This window comes from Mustela nivalis, assembly GCF_964662115.1.
Source record: "Mustela nivalis genome assembly, chromosome: 5".
In the NCBI taxonomy this organism is placed as follows: domain Eukaryota; kingdom Metazoa; phylum Chordata; class Mammalia; order Carnivora; family Mustelidae; genus Mustela; species Mustela nivalis.
This window is the reverse complement of record NC_139024.1, coordinates 147,391,642-147,411,761: the sequence shown is the minus strand read 5'-3', so window position 1 is coordinate 147,411,761 and position 20,120 is coordinate 147,391,642. Positions and strand designations below refer to the sequence as shown.

At 47.5% G+C, this 20,120-nt stretch overlaps 1 protein-coding gene across 4 annotated transcripts in view; it reads left to right on the top strand.

Annotated features, from left to right (window-relative positions):
- ATXN1 (ataxin 1) overlaps positions 1-20,120 on the top strand; it is a 348,023-nt gene that overhangs the window by 148,837 nt on the left and 179,066 nt on the right. For 2 of the 4 annotated variants that reach the window (XM_082731829.1, XM_082731828.1), the window contains exon 4: positions 7,394-7,454. The exons of the other annotated variants lie outside the window; for them this stretch is intronic. The gene's annotated coding sequence lies outside the window, so the exon portion shown is untranslated. The remainder of the gene's footprint in view (positions 1-7,393; positions 7,455-20,120) is intronic. 4 annotated transcript variants of the gene reach the window in all.

Here is a 20,120-nt window from a genome sequence, read left to right as displayed (position 1 = left end):
GATGTTGAGCAGCTTTTCAAGGGTTTGTTGGCCACTCGGGTATCTTCCCCATAGGAATGTCAGTTCAAGTCCTTTGCCCATTTTTAAAATCAGGTGGTTTTTCTTTGTTTTTTTTTGTTTTGTTTTGTTTTGTTTTGTTTTGTTTTGTGGTTGCACAGGTGTTTTCTTGATTACCTGGGTAGCACACAACTTGGAGAAGCTGAGGAACATTTATTCGGTGTCCTGTGGGGGCAGCCCATTCTGTTGGCACATACGTGACGCAGAGATGAGCACACAGAGACTTGCCGGTCTGTAGAGCTCCATCTCGTATTGAAAGATCTGCCCTTGCTGCTTCACGGTGACGGGTGTTTAACTAAGTCAACTAAGTCACTCACTGCTTTTGGACACTGTGTGTGTGGTATTACCATCTAACTTTGTACAAAGTATTAACCTTAAAAAGAAAACTTTCAGTTACTTGTCAGCAAAAAAAGAATGACTGCTTGGGACGTGGAAGCTATAGAAATAAGCAAGTCCAACAAACAAAGAAGAAGAACGCTATTTTATGGAGAAGGAGGAAGTTGGGAGGGGTTGTGTGGAATAATCTATTGGAGAAGAACAAGGGCTCAAGGTGATGACCGTTTCTCACTGGTTGAGTTGCAGGGGTGGTCGAATTACAGGAGATGTGACGTGCATCTCTCCCTGTTTGGACGTGTAATTGAGGATTCTTTTCTGCTGATGATTCTTGTCTTGGGATCTGTAATTAACAATTTTCTTACAATTGATGCTGAGTGGTGCAGCTCCTCCTCACCAGCCTCCCCTTCTAGTCTCCCAAGTCTACATTAATGAGGTTTCCTTTCTTAATTTCCACATAAACAGCAATATAATCTATTTGGGGGAAAAGGAGGAAGCTGAGATGATGTCTTCTCATTTCCCAGCATGATGATATTCTGGACCAGGGGTTGACAGACTCTGGCCTGTGGGCCAAATGCTACCCCCACCTGTTTTTGTAAATAAAGCTTTATTGGAACCCAGCCATGTCCATTGGGGCAGTATTGTCTGTGGCTTCTGTGGTGTGGTTATGATACAGATCATCAGGCCCACAGATTCTAAAACATTTGCTTTTTGGCCCTTTCCTGGGAAAGTTTGCGAGCCTTTGGCTTGTTGTAGACATTTAAAAGATACCCTTTAAAAAAAAATCTCTTATATAATATAACAATGTTGAAAGCTTGCTCTTCACTCTATGGTGAGCATTTTGCAAACTATAAAGCTCACATAGATACACGTAGGATAGCTTTTCAAGCTTGCCCCCAACAATGTATCCTTTTGGCCTTTGTTATTTGGCGGGACCAGCAGCTCTGCACCCAGCACTCCCCTGTGCTGGTGCCAGAGGAGGCTGAGACGTGGCTGAGACATGGCTCTGTGCAGGGAGCCCCTGCAGAGTCATCGTCCCTAACTCTGGCCTTTCCCCGGTGCTCTTCCTGTTGATACTGAACTTGGGTGAGGTTGCTGTGATCTTGAACAGCAGTGAGAGGAGTTATATGGCAGAGGCATGGCCCGAGAGTGTGCAGCACGAAAACCTTGCTGCCTTTTACCCTAAAATAGCATCCTGCTTCTCTTACTCCTCCCTCCAAGTCCAAGGTGCAGCTTTGCCAAGGCAGTGATTGCCAAGTTTGGAATTCTGAGATACTGTTGGTTTTGCTGATTTTGTTTCATCATCTGTTTCGCCTTTTGGCTGCGCATACGATAAATGTATGCTGACTGCTTGAAGAATTGTTGAGCTATAGGGACAGGACACTGCCTTTGAAAAGTCTACATGGCATGTTTTGGCAATTCCAGAATAGTAAACATTTACTATATTTATATATCACCTTATTACTATAGATAATACTCTTTGAGACCATTGGAAATCCTACACACACACACACACACACACACACACTCACTCACTCACTCACTCACTCATACCCACCCACAGATACCCAAGAAATCATCAAGCCAGGAGCGGCATCTACCTATTTTTCTTAGAAGTCATTTTGTATAATCCAAATAGGATCCCACTAATAGGGGAACCTCCTCACATTTTCCTACAGATATCATACTTACCTAAAAGCAAAATAGAGTCCTTGCCTCATTTCATAGACTCTTACTGCCTCAACTGAGATGTGTCAATGAAGTGATAGGCATTGGTCACGATAGTGCTGATACATTGAACACTTGGTAGTTCTTTTCCTTAACTTTGTGAGAAGGAAGGTTGACCTCTCTTCCCCCCAGCCCACTGCCCCATAATCCAATCATCATTCCTTCTCTTCCAGATCTGGCACTCTAACCTCCAGTGATTTTAATTACTCTCCTTGGGAACCATTCTCCAGACGCCGTCTCCCTCCTCAGTGATCAGCTTTGCTGTTGAGGTTGGCTCTCTTGGGATGGTCTCTCTGTAGATAACCTTCTTTAGTCAGCATGAGGGCTGTATTTTTTTTTTTTTTAATTTTGATATTTGTGTATTTTTACTCCCTGAGAGCAATTTTCCACTAAATGTTTGGTATGTATATGCCATTATCTTTCCAGTTTGAAGACAAGTTTTGCAATTCAGACCCTGCCCTTTGAAGTCCTGGTGACTTCTCAGAACAACTTGGCTTCCTTCATGCTTTCAGTAGCAGGCTTCTTCTTCACGGTCCAGTGAGAATTCATTCATTTCTGCATATTTTGAATGTCTGCCGTAGAGGCCAGACCCTGGGCCAGGGGTTGGGAAGACAGAAATAAATGATGTAATTTCCAACCTCTCCGAGCTGGGCCACAACGGGGGAGCACATCCCACAAAAATGTATAACAGAAAATGGGAAGTGTTCTTTGTAGAGGGATGTACGACTTGCGATATTAAGCCTGGGGAACTTGTAAACTTCCTTGAATCTTTGATTTGAGTTTGATGGTGGATAAACGGATCGGATGAGAAACACATAAATATTATTACTTTTTTTTTTTTTTTTTTACTCTGAGGTAATAGATGGAAACACGGAATGAAATAAAATGCCCGTATCGTAACCAAGGGCCCCCAGCCAGGCTGGTGCTCTTGCATCATTATTGTTCTGGCACATTCTTGGCGTGTGGGTCATTAACATTGAGTCGAGGTCAGACGAGCGCGCGCTCCATCTGCCACGCTTTGATAAGTCAAGTAAAATGCTGATGGAGATCATTTGAGATCGTCTCTGAGCTGTTGATTGCATGCTTGCAGTTCGTAATCAGAATGATGCAAAGTAATTGTTAGACCAACTTGCCAAGGCTACATTTTGTGTCGTTGCGACTGTCAGCACTTTGGGGCTGCTGTTCTGCGCGGAGAATGCTTGCCTGGCACCTGTTGGACGACTGACGCCGTGCTCGCCGCACAATAGCCTGGATGACTCTTCTGGCGTCCTTGCTTGCCGCCCCCATACAGCCACTTGGAAAAGGAGCATCGGCGTATTGGGTGAGAGCGAGTGCTCTGTTTTGTGTGGTCGACAGAATGCGGCGTATCGCAGCTTTCTTGTAAAAATCCCCACATGTGGTGGGTGTTTTGCCTTCTCGCTGCGTCAGTGACTGGTTATGGGACCTCGGGTAGCTTGCGTGTCCTGAGCCTTGTTTTCCTCCTCTGAACAATGGGGCTAAGAGAACTTATTTTGCAGAGCGTTTGGGAAGATCAGAGATGACAGGTGCCATCTTGTCGGCACGAAATAGCCACTTGGAACATGCTAGAAGCTAATGGGAAGGCGTCCAGTGTGGTTAGCCAGGATGATACCACACGATTATACAATGAGAAGTCAACAATTTCCAAAGTCGGTAGTCCAAAAATATATCGTAAGTGTGGAATGTATGGTGTCAGCCCAGTTTTCCTGGCTAGGTCGTACTTGCCAGAGGCATACCAGCAGACAGGGATGTTAGAATGCACAGTTGTCCGTGGCTCTGCAGGTCTGCTATACAGAATGCATACTGGGCCATCCCATGTACACCATCAAAAGATAGGAAGGACCTTTCTAAAGCAAAGTTAAGGAGGTGTATCGTTTAGCCTTGACTACATAGAAGAGATGTTGCCTAGCACACAACATGGCCCAACCATCTGGTTCTTTCTCATTGTGGAAAAAGCATTGACCATAAGAGAGTTAAGCAAAGCAAAATCTCCCTTCCTTGAAGAAGTTCACTGTCCGATCTAGGGACAGCCCACCGGCTCCTGAATCATACCATCAAAGGAGATCTGGGAGGAGTAGCTCAGTCTGTATTCTGTGGAACAAAGTCGCTGGTGTGAGTTGCTGAAATGTCTCTCTGATTCTATCCATTGCTAAATTCTAACATCTGTGTTCTTACCTCCTAACATCGACTCTTCTACGTGGTCAAAATAGAACAGTAGAAATCTCTTCCAAGAGCATGACTCCTTCACAGACTGTCACTTCCCCCCCCAAATTGCATCAGCTTGGAAGAGGGATAAAGTCTTAGAGAATTTTTGTTGGAAGGTAGCACGCAAAGGGGCCATCGCCTGTCCATTCGTGGTTTCACAAATCAAACTGTTAACGTTTCTCTCCTTTGTTCCTCCACTTTGGGTGCCTCCGAGATTTTCTAGCTGGTAGTGGATTTGGCATTTTTCTGATGCCAACATTCAGTCCTGCCTTTCTCGGCTGCTCCCTCCCCGTCCCCCACCTCCTGCCTGCTTGTCCAAGCGATGTCGACCGTACTTAGGGTGCCTCATAACTGGGGGAGGCATTAGCCCCACACTCTTTGCAGATCATGGGGATACATTCACTCCCTCAGCCTCCCCTCAAAAGTGGTATTTTCCTGACATGTTGCTAGTCAGTCACATTTCGAGGCATGGCACGATTTTCTCAATCGAGGACAAGGATATGTCGTGCAACTGAAGCAAAACTGTATCACATATGTTTTACCAAATCAACCATTCCCTTCGAGGAGGAAACTAGATTAGAAATACTGAGTCTGTACAAACGTTCCACCTCTTGATGTTTTCTAAATATGGTAAATCCTGATTTTTTTTTTTTTAGGTTTTTTAAAGTTTACGTAATGCGATTATAATTTTGAAGGTTAGTCAAGACTCTGCGGTTTTCAGTTTACCTTTGTATCATTAAGTCACTTCACCGTGATCACGCTGAGAACAGGACACTCCCGTGATGTCACACTAGGGATTTCATATCTGGACCGTTGGCATCTTTGTCTATCCTCAGCCAGAGGCTTTAAAGCATTGTCCTCTTCCAATATATTGGAAACTCACCGAATATTGTCATTGGCAATGTTCCCTGTGGTGTTTAGTGCCGGTTTGTAATCTCAGGGACACCCACACAAACCCAAACAGTTTTTTGTTGTTGAGATTTCTGAAATTTATCACAGTTTGCTTTGCTCGATCTTGACAGAAATGTAAGAGAAAAAAGAACCGTGTGCTACCATGTGTAGTCATCTCTCGTAAACGTGGGGGCATGTCGGTAGACTCTGTACATTCAAAAACTGTTTATCTAATGGTTCGTTCTTTGAATGGAGGAGTCAAGCATTACGATAGAGGAGCACCTCACCGGCTCAGTGAGGAGAGCAGGCGACTCTTGACCTTGGAGTTGTGAGTTCAAACCCCATGCTGGGTGTGGAGAGTACTTAAAAAAAAAAAATCTTAAAAAAAAAAAAAAAAAGAATGATGCTGGGGATGGATTTATTGCTATTAAAAGAGATTTGTAATATAATAAGGAAAATATCATCAGCTGCAAAACAGCACGAGTGCTGTCATAATGTGTTAGGAATAAATTACAGGTATGTGTATAATTTTATTTATGTAAGTGTTTGTGTAATAAACTCTGTAGCGAAATGTTCCTAGTGATTATTAGTGGGGCCTACTGACTTATTTTCTTTGTTTTTTCCCCTCAAGTGTGTTCTCTAATTACTCACAGTAAATGTTTTGTGCTGCTCTCATTCGACGACTCTAATTTTGCGAGCTTGGGGCACAAGCAAGGGCAATACAGGTACTCACATTCTGGCAAGTTACAAAAATCTCTCTGTGTCTTCCGGATTGATGCAGACCTAGAAAGGCCTCGTGCCACATGGCCCGAAAGCGGTTTCTTTCCCCCAGTCTCTCCCACAGGCCAGACGCTGCCCTGAGAACGAGGAACGGGCTAGGAAGTGGGCACTCGTATTGCCACGGGGGAGAGCATTTTGAGAGTTTATACAACGTGAGTCCCACAGCTGATGTGCACCTGAGCTGAGAGGCAGGCTCCGGTCTGACTCTGAAATTAGCTGTTCTCATCTTGCCGGTTCTTGCCGTAGACATCTTGCTGCCGTTAGGATGAAAAGGTTAATGTATGTGAGCGGATTCTGAAGTGTTGCTTTAAAAAGAAGGTGCTCAGAGCTTGTACCAGAGCTTGTACTCAGAGCGTGTACCTTCTTTTGCTCCTGCAAGTGTTTTCAGTGAGACTCTGAGCTTCTCAGGAGGCAGAACCACATGCTCTGAGTCGCCCTGCCAAGCCCCAGGCCTGTGGGACAGTCTAGTGGGCAGGCTGGTCTCTGGGACTTGGGGGGGGGTGCACCTTGCAGAATCCCGGGTCTGGGAACTTGCAGCCCGTGGACATCCCAAGGAGGAGACTGTCCCCGCTGCCTGAGGGGCCACAGCACTCCCTTCCCTGTAGGGCAAGCCGTGGTCTTCTTGGAGCCTGCAGACTTCATCCCGAAGGCTCTGGGGTCTTGAACGATTTGCCAGTCCGGGAGCAGCTCTGCCTCACATCCCCTCCTAAACCTGCCAAGGCGTCTTTAAAACAGTCTCTGGAAGTTTCTAAAAACTTGGATCTTGAGCCGAGTTCCTTCTGTGATGTAGATTACACAATCTGTTGCTGTCACCCCCTTATCTCTCTTTGTCTTTCAGGCTTCCGCTTCCAACACTCACATCAGCTCGGTTCTTTCCCACACTTGATCCCAAACACTGTGGCTTCCTCACGGGATTACTCAGTCGGCGTCTCTCTGCCAAGTCCACATTCCCCACCGAGCCGTGTTACAGACCCCTTTGGGGTGACTGGCTTCAGTGGGGGGGGGCGTGCAGTGGGAGGGGGGTGCCGTTTTGGGGAGGGGAAGGTGTGTGGGGAGAGGGCCCAGGGCAGTCATGGGGTACACTGGTCACTTATTAAGACATCCGCAGTTAGCCCCACAGTGGGGCTGCGGACATAGTTTAAAAGACCCACTTGATAAATGAGTTTCCAGGAACGACCCTCAGCCCCCGTTCTGTCGTGAGGTTATCGTTTCGTGATAAAGGAGTCGCTCCCAGGCTTACTTCCTACATATTAAATGTTCAAAGCTCTGTTTTCAAAATTCGTGCGGCGAGTGCCCCGTCCATCGGCATCAGGGTTGCACCTACTAAGTATCAAAGCGACAGGATTTCATGTTGTTTATTTAAAATCTCTTTCTCTTCCAGTTTTCCAAAGAAATTAGTCCTTTTTCTGGGTGAAACGAAACCAGTTTGCTGTTTTCCTAGGGTGAGTGATCCTTTAACCCTTTTATATATTTTGGAGATGACTTTATCTTTTATATGTATTTTGTTTTGCATAAAATATATTTTATATATTTTCCCATCAAAATTGTATCCGGTTCTCATGATGCTCCAAGAAAAGGGCTTGCTAGCATCCATTTCCCACTTGGCACTTCTCATATCTCTTCCATCCAGAAAGGACGGTTTCACTCCTGTACTTTTCGGCCATTTCTTTTTGCTGTAACACGTTTTGCCTCTTAGGAATTATTACCATTGTTGCGCTTACCTTGTCCGGCTTACAGGGAGGAGGAGAGAGGGAGGTTTCTCTTTTTCTCAATGACTGATGCATAGAAATACTGTGGGCGAGGAGAAGCCATCCGTTTTGTTCATGTGACACGCTGTCTCGTGAATATCACGACGGAGAGTAATAAGATGTGAACGTGAGATGGGACTTTAGAGCCCATCTGGCAAAGCCCTTCTGTACAGCTGGGGCAACTGAGGCCCAGAGGACCTCCCACCCCCCATCTAGGGACCTCTCGGACAGCAGCAGAGCTGGGATGTTGAGAAGTGCTCTGACTTCGGGACGCATGGTGGTCTCCCCTTGCTTTCCCCGCCACCGCCCCGACCCACCCTGCATAGATCTGTCTTTCAAATCCCCTTTATTCCTGAGGTTACAGAGCTGTAGGTGGTTAGACCGAATAACATCCTTCCAAGGCATGCATCAGGAGGGATGCTGTTTAACTCGTTAACTTTGCAGTAATCGTGCTTGGCTACTACCAAGGGGGTGGAGGGGACAAATCCAGAACACTTCTGTTACAGACCTCCTCCCACAGGGTGTATTTTTCCTTGGTGCTTCCCAAACCTCTGCATTTGCAAAGTTCTGTGTCGTGCCTGGGCGGGGGTGGTGCACTGCTTTGCAGCTAGAAAGTGCGGTGCACCTGCAGGGTCTGGCCAGCTGCAGACCCGCACCGCCCCCTCCCCCGAGCCGGACTGTATGCTCCTGCAGAGAAGCACCTACAGGCTTCCCTAGCGGGCAGCATAGATTTGACCCACAGTCTCTGAGGCTTACGGAGAAACATTTCTTCATTAAAAAAAAAAAAGAAAAAATTTGTACTGTTTTTCACGTGAGAGTGCAGTTGTGGTATATGATGGAGGGAGGGGTGAGACTCTGATCGTCCACTGGACTCCTAGTAGGCAAGCTGATCTGCGGCTTTTTCAAGGATGCCTATGCCGGAGCGGGCTCTGGGTCGCGTTCATGTAGTTTGGTGAGCTAAGTGCACTCATTTCCACATTTCATCTCACCTGGGGACGGTCTAAGTATAGTCTTGAGAGCCTGTGTCTGTTATTTTATCCCACTTGTCAACTTAATCATCGTAGCTTAACGAATGGGGGCTTCTCTTCTGCCCGAACTGGGATCATTATTAAGGAACTTGATGGCTTCTTAGCGGGGTGCAGAGATAGTCGGCTTTCTGCCATTGTCCAGAATGAGATTTGGAACATGGATTGCTAATTCACTGGCCATCGACTGCTTCCTTCTCTCACCCTGATCATCCTGTCCTGAACTGCGTGATGGGCGTGAATGTGCGTCCATCAGAGGTCTCCACTTTGGGGTTTCCATTTCTTCCTCTTATCCAGGAAGAGCCCAACGACAGGTTTATCCCCAGAGCACACCGGAGTATGATAGTGGGACGTGAGCTCTCCCGCTCTCTGGAGAACCTCAGGGCCTCCACGGAACCAACTGATGGATGGAGACTAAAAGAAAGGACAGTTTAGGGCCCCCACAAAGTGGGGAGGGGACACATCCCATGCCTGCTCTGTACTCGTCATTTAGTAAAGAAGAAGCTCGCTGGAGAGGCCTGAAGCTAGAGAGAGAAAGTTGGGGCCCCTGAATGCATGCCTGCCACTTGGGGGCCTCTTTGGTTCCCTCTGGGGTGATAAGGGGTTGAAGGTGACAGTTGGGAGTCACCAAATCATTACCCCCAAAATACCCCGGGCTGTTTGCTTTTACCACTTGCAGGAAATGAAACAAAACATAAAAAGCCGCTCCTAGGCTGGTCGGCACGCTCTGGGCTCCTACCGTGGAGGCCCACACGTCCCACGTAGGTTCGCCTCATAGAACCTGCGAGGCTGGGCTCCATGACCCTGGAACAAGCCCACTGTTGTGCTCGATGGTATCCCTTTAAGGGAAATCTGGGAAAATGCTCCTGCCAGTGATGTGATTTTCTTTGCTAGAGGCCAAGTCACAATGGCAGTCCTGGTTCCATAGCAACATGTCTGAGGCCAGAAAAAATATAATGACTGTGGCAGCCCGTATATCTCGGGCAGGAGGAGCCAGCCCACATGCCCCTTTCCATTGCCCAAATCAAATCATTGAACTTTGCCCTGGCCGGCCTTAGCCCTCTTTCAGAGAGCTATGAACTGTCCCCACCGTGAACAGTTATTCCCTGTCCCCCCGTCCAGCTCGGGACTTAACAAGCGAGAAGACGATGTCTGTAGTAGAATTCTGCAAGCCCCATCATGCCAGCAGAGCTTCGCAGAGGGAATGTCAGTGGAGAGTCTGGGCCTCTCATCAGCCCTGTAGCAAAGCAGCACCATCAGGATGGCACCGTGGGTGGAGCGTGTCCTGGGCATCACAGTCAACAGCTTCTGGCTGGAAAGTGGACAGCCACATGGACCCGTGGGGGATCTCAGGAAACAGAGGACCCATTCTGCTACTTGGAGTTAGGACACATGTCCCAGCGTAGAATGTAATGCCAAGCACAGAAGGACTGCACAAAGACATGTGGTACACAGGGCTTGTGTTCTAGAAGCTTCTACCAGAGGTGTGGTCTCTGATTCCAGTTTCTCCAGCATGTGTAGGTGGGGTTTTTAACGTGTCTCTGATGTTGTCCTATCTCTACACTCCTCCATGAAACCATTGTGATCACTTCTGAATTCAACAGATGCTATTCTCGCCCTGAACTCTAGGAGCATCTTTAGAAATCTCTACCATGTATCTGACATGCGTCTGGTGTTTCCTTTTTTTGATACATATTGCTTTAGGGGGTCTGAGCAGACTTTCTAGATGAAGGTAAGGCATTCAAGGTCAGGGACCATTTATCTTATTTGTTGGCATTTTTTGTTGTTGTTTTAATTTCCCTGATGTTCAGAATTGAGTCCTGTAGATAGTAACCAGGTCATTAATATTTCTCCCCAATAACGTTAGAGTCCCATCCTGTCTCCTAAGGAAATTGTGAAGCTAGTGTGTAAATATATTGAGAACGCTTTTAAATTCTTCGAAGATAAATCGAGCAATTCTTTTTCTAGCATGGTTTAAAAAAAAAAGACTGTAGATATGAAATCAAAAGCTAAGAATGTCTGAAGATTTCACATGTCTCCATCTTCCTCCTTGTGGCTCCTGACCGTGACCTGTGGGCTCTAGGGTTCGACGCTGGCACTGAAATCTTCCTGTTCCTCATCCCATGCCCTGATACTTGTGGCTTCTGTTGAATTTGCCTTTTTATACCATTCGGGCCAGACTTCTCAGTCACACCCCTAGCAGTGTCTTTGGAGCTACTAAGTAAAAGATTTGAAAGATTTTTCATTAAGGTTGACAGGTTTGATAGATTAGGATAGTGGTTCCTAATTTAGTTTTGAGGTCTGTTGAGGGAGGGAAGGTTTTTATCATATAAAAACTTTTATCTTAATCATCAGAGTTCTCTTCCCTTCCCAAGTAGTTCTGAGACAGCCGAGAACTAAGACAAGCATAATAAGGCAGATGGAAGCCGAAATGCACGTATGCGGCTGCTAACAGTGAGCTGAGTTAGAAGCTGCGTCTTGGGTTGAGAGCCCAAAATGGGCTTCCCGCTCCCTCGTCCCTTGTCTGGGTCTGGAACAGCCCACCTGCAGGGACATTTGGAGTCTGTGGGCCACTGTCTGTGTGAAGAAAGAAGGAAAACACATTCAACATTTTAAGACTACTCAGTGAGAGACTCAAGGTTGGGGGTAAGGGAAGGGAAAATTCTCAGCATGGACAACAGAAGTGTGGGGGGGGGGTGTTCCCTCTGGCTCTGCTCACGCCTCTCCCCATTCGACCCGCTACTCGGGCAAATGATCCCCAGCCTCACTCCAGACATCTTACCCGCTGTGTTTTCTCCATAGCTCTTTGGTTGATAAACTGGCTTACTGGGTTTGTTGTTTGTCCCTTTTATTAGAATGTTAGCTCAGTGAAAGCAAGAACCTCATCAGTATCCTTGACTTTCATATCCCAGCACTTAACGCTGTGCCCAGTGCGTAGGAAGCATTTGATACCTATTTGTTAAATGATGGCCTGTTGTTTTATGCCTCTTCTCACACGCCTTAAGGGCCTGGATGTCCTTGTGCTCTCTCCTGTCTGGAAAATACCTACTCGTACCATAAGACTAGGCTGAGCTCTGATGTTCCCAGCAGAACCTTTCCTGGGTTCCCTTCTTCCAAGGGGAAGTAGCACCTTCTTGTTTGTAACTTACTTGCTTGTATATTCATCACCCTGACTAGATTGTAAACTCCTGGGGATCTGGACAACCTCTTGTTCTTGTTCATCCTTGTTTCTCTGATATCTGCCATGTAGTAGGTGCTCAGTAAATAATAATATTAGCGTTCAGAGTACCGACAGCATGGCAGGAACTGTATCTTAGTACCGTATCTTAGTACTTAACTGTATCTTTGTACTTAAAACTACTTTCTAAGTTCTTTACGAATGTTCCCTTGTATGATTCTCATAACCAATTTACAAGACAGATTTTTAACTCCTGCTTTCAGGGAAGAAAACCCAGGGCATAAAGAGATGAAGTGACTACCTGATGCTCTTATGGTAGGTCTGATTCCATTAGTGTTATTCTCAGCGGACTCTCAGAGAATGGGTTTATCAATGGATGAATGAATCAGAATCCCAGAATCCCAGATCTGTCTCATTTAATAGGGCCACCGCCATTGGGATCAACAAAATAAGTGAGTAAGAACTGATCAGCAAGCAACCTGGTGATGAGCCATGGTTAAAATAGGATATTGAGGCCACGGCTCAAGTAAATCCATACATGAATCCCTAACGTCTTACTGTAGCTCTTGAGCTTAATTCCTAATTATCCATGCCGGCATAGTGCTTTCGGTTAATGAAAATCAACAATTATCATTATATTGGGGGTATTATTTCCTCATGTGAGGGAGAATACGAAGTCATCCGTTAAGAGTTAAACCATTGCTGTGCATGAAGCTCACTCCTGAATTTGGGGGAAATGGTGGATGGGGGGGGACTCCTAAACGTGGGGGCGGAAATGGTGTGAGGGGCATGTGAGTTGGGAGTTGAAGAGGAGATCCCCAAAAGGATAAACCAAGGTCACTGTATATGAAAGACTCCAGCCTAGTTGCAAGGACAGGGCATGATTACAACCCAGTTAAGGAAATGTAAAGAAATAAAGAGCAGCAAATAGAACTATCACAAAGCATTAGTACCCGTGATTATTTGCCAGATGGTAACATTAGAGAAAAATGAAAGCTGTTGTATCAGTCAGGGTAGGATGGGGTTATGCTGCGTGAAGAGTCAACCCAACACTCTCACGAGTGAGAAGCTTAGTTCTCACTCATAGGGTGTCTGTGGTGGGTCTCGCGAGCCTCCAGCATGTCCTCCAGGCATAGCTCTGTGACACAGGCTGCTCTGATCTTGGTGCCCTGTCGTCTGGGGGTCTCCTTCATGATCGCAGGGCAAGAGGGAAAGACTGGAGAATTGCACCAGCATTGAAATGCTTCAGCGCTTTGCCCTGGAAGGGACACGAGCCCCCTGCTCTGTCCTAGACGTGGCATCCGCCTTTTATACAGCTCATAACATTCCAGCCCTCTCATTCGTTTTTGGGTCTTTCTCCCGCCTAGTACACGGTGGGCGCTCAGTGAATGCTGGTTAGGTGGAAGAATGAGAATGTACCATATTGCCTGATGGTTTTTACCGCAGTATGGTCACCGCAGCCTCAGAAGCCCGGACTTGGTCAAAGGTGTTTACTGCAAAGAGCATGAACAAAGGCAACTGCGTAGCTAGCATTAATTAGCTATGGGGAGTGGGACATCATAAAGACATGGTGAGGCGACAACCAAATCCGTTGGTGGTTGAACTCACACTTCAGTCCCGTCTCTTGGCCACATCCCTATCTAGCGGTCCACAGTGAGATTCGCAGTGTGTTGTCTGGTGTCAGCCTGCCTTTTAGAAAAGGCTTCTTCCTGAATGAGATACAGATCACTATCCTTATTTAAAAATTAAGAAACTTAATTAAGGAGAGGTTAATCAGTTCGGGATGCTTCCATGATTACCACCCGGGTGTCTTTGACCGCACCGCACCATCTCTCCCCTGTTTTAGGCTCACTTCTTCACCCGCAGTTTCACATCCTGGGGTCCTGGTGGGTGGGCAGCATCTAGCTGCAGATCAGCGGGGCAGGAGCTGGGGGAGGACTGGTTTAGACAGGAGCAAAACATGTGCTGAGCAAAGCATAAGCTGCTGAAGATGAAAAACAAATTGGAAACTGTATGTGTGATTCAGTACAGAGTGGAGAGTTTATAGAAAGGAAGTGGAAAATTGCCTTGGAAGGGTAGGTTGGGGTCATACCACTGTGTCAAACCAAAAAATGGGTCTCTCAACCACATCTTGCTACATAATCATTTGTCAAGAGAAACCAGAGTACAACGGGGGACCCATGATCACGGCCACTAACAAATCGTAGAAAATGGTGCTTCTTTGTTTGTGGTTTGGGGTGGAGGTGGTGGAGAGGGAGGGAGCTGAGCCTTCTAACGGTCACTCTTCAAACATGAACACAGGGTCCTAAACCGGGGGTTGCTGGTCACTAGAGATGTTGCAGCAAGCCGGTGACATGACCGACCATGTAACCATCTAACCGGTGAGGTTAGCTTTGCCACTGTGTTCATGATGTATGAGAGGGCGGGGAGAAAACCGGACACGAGCGCCCCGTGAGGGGTGAGGAGGTTATTCCAAGCATGAGGAGATGAGATTTGAAAAGCTCATGTGGGAGCATGATGAAGAGGCAGATGTGGGAGACAATTCAAAGAAAAGCTGACCAATGCAGTGCAATCCTTTGGACTTGAGAAACAAGAGAATAGAAGGAGTTGGCCGTAACTGGATTTTTGAGTCCCACTGGCCTTGTAAGGTGCCCTGTCTTCTTTAGTTTGGGGGCTTATTTAAGTAACAGTGTCATTCTGTGAGTCAGAGCCTCCTAGCTCGACCTGGGGCATAGCTTTGGACCAACGCAAGCCCCTTTCCGTAACCGAGAATGGTCTTAACCTTGGCCCTCCCACCATCTCTCCCTTCCCCTACCCCTCCTTCCCGGAGGTTTGGGATTAAATCTTCAATCGGCAGCAAAAACCAATTGTCAGGCTGAAATTTCATCTCCACCCAGGCCCTCTAGTGGAGATAAAACGGTTTAAACGTGGGCCAAAAAAGCAAAATGAAATGTGTGATTCTGTGCCTCACTCCTGATAAGAGAGGGCTCCCCGTCCATGCCGTGGGACCTGTCCCCATCCTGCAGACTTGCCTTGCCATCAGACACAACCTCCTCACAGTTCTGGGAAACAAGTGGTAGTGTTCTGCCGGCTAGTCAAATTTTTGCAAGCGGACCGTTCTGAGGCTCGCGAGGCCGCCGTGCACCACTTTCTCAGTCCTTCCGGTCGAATGAGAGACTCGGTGTTGAATTGAGAGAAAGGAGAAAGATGCTCTCTGATGGCAGAGAGGACGAAGGACCTGCATCCCATTTTTCCTTGACAGGGCTAGTCTGCTTCACTTTGCCCAGGTGTCGGTCTGTGGCGGTAGAGGACAGTCCAGTGAGACAGGCTGAGGCTGTGCTCAGCCCACACACAACACCTGTTACCTCTAAGGAGCCGGAGAGAGTGCGTGGGCTCCCAGGGCTCCAGGACTCCTTCAGCCCCACATCTCGTTCCCCTGAAAGTCGGCGGGAGCTGGACAGATGCTACAGGGGAGGACAGAACGCCTCACGCCGTGCCTTTCCCCCTTGCTCTCCGCACGGCTGCGTGGAGCAGACACCTGGAGCAGATGCACAAAGTTTAACAGGGCAGGAGGGCCTCTTCCACAGGTGCCCTAGCACTGCCCTTAGTGGTCAGACCCTCCTTCTTACCCTGCTGCTGCCCTCTACAAAGCCTCTCCCTATTCCTGGGGCCAGGCAAGGCATAGGACCGGCTCGTATGGAAGACTGATGACCTGGGCGATCCCTGCAGTGCCTCGTACATACCCATCAATTCGGCACGATTTGTTAGATTGATTTGTAAGTCAGGTTACTTTGGAGTAGCAAGATGATCGGGGACCTCTCTCATCTCGGGGTGAGGGGGTCTATATTTAGACAGAAAGCTCCCCTTTTAATGGGCCATTCTGTGTTGTGTTGCTGGAGAACAGAAACAAGTTTTGTTCCACATCTTCTGTAGTTTCAAAGGTATTTTCTCACTAGTACTAGAGACTTTAAACATTTCGAGTCTCCCGTGATATCTATATTCTTTTGATGTAGTCTACATGGAAACTAGAGCAGGAACGGGCTTCAGAGTAAGCCAACCAAAGCATCTTGGGGCTTTTGATCACTTTCCATTAGCACGAACAGAAATCTGTGTCCTGTCGGATTTTGTATGAAAGGCCGTTCATTGTTTAATGAAGATAAACATGTTGCTGGGTATTTTAGGGCTGACTTGTCTCCTCAAGTCAGGAGCTAAAAAATTCATATGTGAGATCAGCCCGGTTGGCACAGAGGGCATCCTGAATGCCCCGAACATTTCCCTGGCCATTGGCTGAACTTTTGAAGTCGGCTTGCCCTTAAAGAACAGATAACCAGAAAAGAGGCTTTACTTGAGTCCGATGGGCCCCTCAGCCACGTCTTTGCTACATAATATTTGGTCAAAAGAAACCTGAGTGCAGGGGCGCCGGGGTGGCTCAGTCAGTTAAGCGTCTGCCTTCGGCTCAGGTCATGATCCCAGGGTCCTGGGATCGACTCCCACATCGAGCTCCCTGCTCACTGCGAGACTGCTTCTCCCTCTCCCTCTGCCCCTCCCCCCCCCCAGGCTCATGCTCTCTCTCGCTCTCTCTCTCTCCAATAAATAAATAAAATCTGAAGGAGGAAACTTAGTGCAAGGAGGACACGTGATCCCAACCACTAACAAATTCCTAGAAAGTGATGCGTGTTGTTTCCTTCTGGTGAGATGGTGGCGGTGGTGGGCAGAGGGTCCTACCCACTCTCCCTGTCCCTGCTGTATGTTCCGAGGATGCTTCTGGCTCTTGCACCACCCCCCCCCACCCCACCCCGACTTGCAGGAGGGAGGGCATGGCCGTTGCTGGTGGCATCTGAAAACCGGTGGACAGAACTCTGGGGAAGCAGCTCTCAGGCCCAGCTGCATGAGTTCCTCAAGCTCATTCTGGTCCTCGGGGCTTTTTGACGTCTGGGGAGAAAAAAGAAAAAAAAAAAAAGGCTTGCATTCTAAATTTGTTTCTAAAAGGGAGTGCCTTTCCAATGCTTAGAACTTGGAAGTGCTGTTTTTTTTTTTTCTTTTCCCATGTAGTATGTGATAAATGGGGCTGCTGACGTCACCCTTGGAGTATGGAGTCCAGGTTCCTCCCCAGAGAGAACAGTAAACAAAGCGCTTACTTTGTTTTTCATCTAAAAATGCGCCCCTTTCTGTAGAGTTGAGAGGTGACTCGAGATGTTCCTGTTTTCCCGTTCAGCTGTTTCCTGGTTCTGGGAGCTACACTACATTCCATGGCTCAAAAGTATTTGAGCAAATTGTGTCTTCTGCCGGAGCTATTTATGGATTCTCAAACAAATGGTGCTTTCTGAGGAAGGAGAAGCGTGTATGAAAACTCTTGTGGTAAAGCCTTTTGTGTGAGGCGTGGCGGCGGAACTTCTGAGAAGCTGGCTTTGGGGGGGGGGGGGAATGGCGTCCCCGCCGGAGCCCGTGAGGCCCAGGGGAGGGCAGCTCTCCTCGTGTGTTCTGCTGTGAGCGACCACCTGGCTGCCTCAGGGCGCCCGGCTGAGATGAGCCAGAGGACGGGGAGGATGGGGTACGAGCTCAGAGCCTCGTCCCTACCAGCGAGGTGCAGGAGGAAGCCAGGCTACGTGGTTCTCTGGTTCTGGGGCAGCCACAAAGGCCTCAGACGAACATTCTCACTGCCCCCTCAGAGTGAACGCCGTTGCCTCCAGACCTCCTGCCCTTGTAGGCCTGTCTCCTGCTCCCAGGAAAACACGTTTGCAGAAGACATAAGCTCAGTCAGAACTTCTGAGAACGTTAGTGAACAGTCCGGGGAACAAGGCGGATGATGCAGGCTTTTTGGCTGTTGCTGCTGACGTACTTCTGAGGGAGAAAGCAGGAGTAGAAGGTTGGAGACCTCTGATTAGTGGAAGGCAAGCCCGCTGATGGCAGGGTCGGGTGTCAGCCCCCAGTCCTGCTGTGTGTCACGACTCAAGCTTATGCACTTAAATGTCTGTGTGTGAAAAGAGGAAAGAGGTCTGTGAGCCACTTTTATGTCTTCTTGGGTGATGGGCCTTACGGAGGGCACTCCTTCGTGACGAGCGCTGGGTGTTTTAGGCAACTGATGAGTCACTGGATTCTACCCATGAAACTTAGAATACACTGTATATTACCTAAATTGAATTTAAAAAATAAAAATAAAAAAGATAAAGGAGGTCAGGTGTAAGTTCCACATCACTGAAGCTGTGAGCTTGTTCCCTGCCCGTTTATGAGGGGGGAGTGGGAGATTGAAGCTGGGGCGGGGGGGTGCGCTTAATTCACAAGCAGAACACCGTCTGTGGGAACGATGAAGCCAGGATCTTTGTTTTCACGTCGCAGTGCCCTCTAGTGGTCAGCCTGGGGCCCTTCTAGAAGGTCATTCCAGACTCCCAGGAACCTCCTGTTTCCTCATGGAGTGAAGTGAAGCACCCACTTCCCAGTGGTGGAGTCTGTGTCTCCTGATCGTGATCTGTCTTCCACGTAGGGAAAAAAAATCAGAAGCTTTGTTACAGAGCAGAGAAGATAGTGCTATTGCTATGTCACCTTAGGATGAATCTTCCCGTGGCACATCCCAGTTGTAAATCTGCAGGATAGGACACCGGCCTCTGAGACTCCGATGCAAGGATTTTCACAGCCAACCGATCCGTTTCCAAGGAGGAGACTGAGTAGGCAAGTCCTGTGCTGGCTTCCCACCCATACGCAGACAAGCTTTACAAAACGGCAAAACCTTCTCAAGCTATGTAGTTGGCCAACGCAAAATTTGTTTTCCTCCCTCAGAAGGTTGATGTCGTTAACCGTCTGCCGTCTATACAGCTTTGATAGGGTTTTCCATAGTGAAAGCATTAGTCACTCACAATTATCTTTGAATGAATTATGTAAATCGTGTTTTGGTTTTGATATCTTGTTTTTCTCGTCACTTCAGCCAGTTAAGTGGCTCCTGAGTGGTTCCTGTGGCTGTGGTCAAGTACGTAGGCATCACCTTAGGAATCTCGTTAAAGGCAGCTTCTCACTCTTGTAGGTCTGATGTGGGGCCCAAGATTCTGCATTTCCAGCGACCACACTTGGAATAACAAAGTAATAGGTGAATAACAAGGTGTTCGTGATGCAGGCAGACAGTCTGTGTCCTCAAAGGGACTAAAGAAAGTTTACAAGTAATAATGGCATGAAGACAGAATGTGATGAGACACCTGGGTGGCTCAGTCAGATGAGCATCTGCCTCTTGATTTCAGCTCAGGTCCTGATCTCAGGGTCCTGGGATTACATCCCACACAGGGCTCTGCCTTCAGTGGGGAGTCTGCTTAAGGATTATCGCGCTCAGTCTCCCCCTGCTCATGCATGCTCTCTGTCTCTCTCTTGCTCAAATAAATACATCTTCTTAAAAAGACAGAATGTGGTCATATGTGTAATAAAATTTAAAACATGCTTAATGTGATCACTTCTGACTGGAAAGATCAGGAAACATTTTCTGAAGAAGGTGATTTTGAAACGGGACCAGAGATTTGGGTTAGTTTGTGACAGGGATGGGTAGGTAAGTAGGACAAAGGCGAACGAGTCAGAAAGTACAGGTTCTGGAAAAGGAAGAGTATGTGCGAGGAACAGGAAGCTGCCATGTGCTTGAGATGGGGAAAACACGAGGTACTTGGAAAGGCAGGTTGGAGTCCTGTTGTGGACTCTCAGGAAATCTAGGGTGAAAAGTCTGGACTTGGGAAGCAAAGAGGAACCAGCCACGAGAGATTTTGAAACAAGATGAATTGATTGAAACAAGATGAATTTGGCCCATGTATGTAGAATAGACGGGGACAGGGAGTGATGTCATTTTCCGGACAGGAAGGGACAGCACGGAGAGCATGAGGCATATTAGCAAGTGGGAGAATGAAGGATGAAGAATCCGAAGGCTCCCTGGAGAGCATCAGCATTCCTGTCCTGGATGGTGAGAAGCACAGTCGCACCATCATCCTAGATGGGAAAGTCAGCTGAGCTATCGAATGTGTTCAAACGGGAAAATGACCTGGATGAATACTCGAACGTCATTTCCAAGAGGCCTTCCATGTCTGTCCTATGTAAAATAGCACCCAGTCTTCGTACCCTGCTTTACTGTTTTCATGACACTTTTCAGTGTCTACATCATTCTCTACAAATTTATTTGTGCCATGTCGCTCC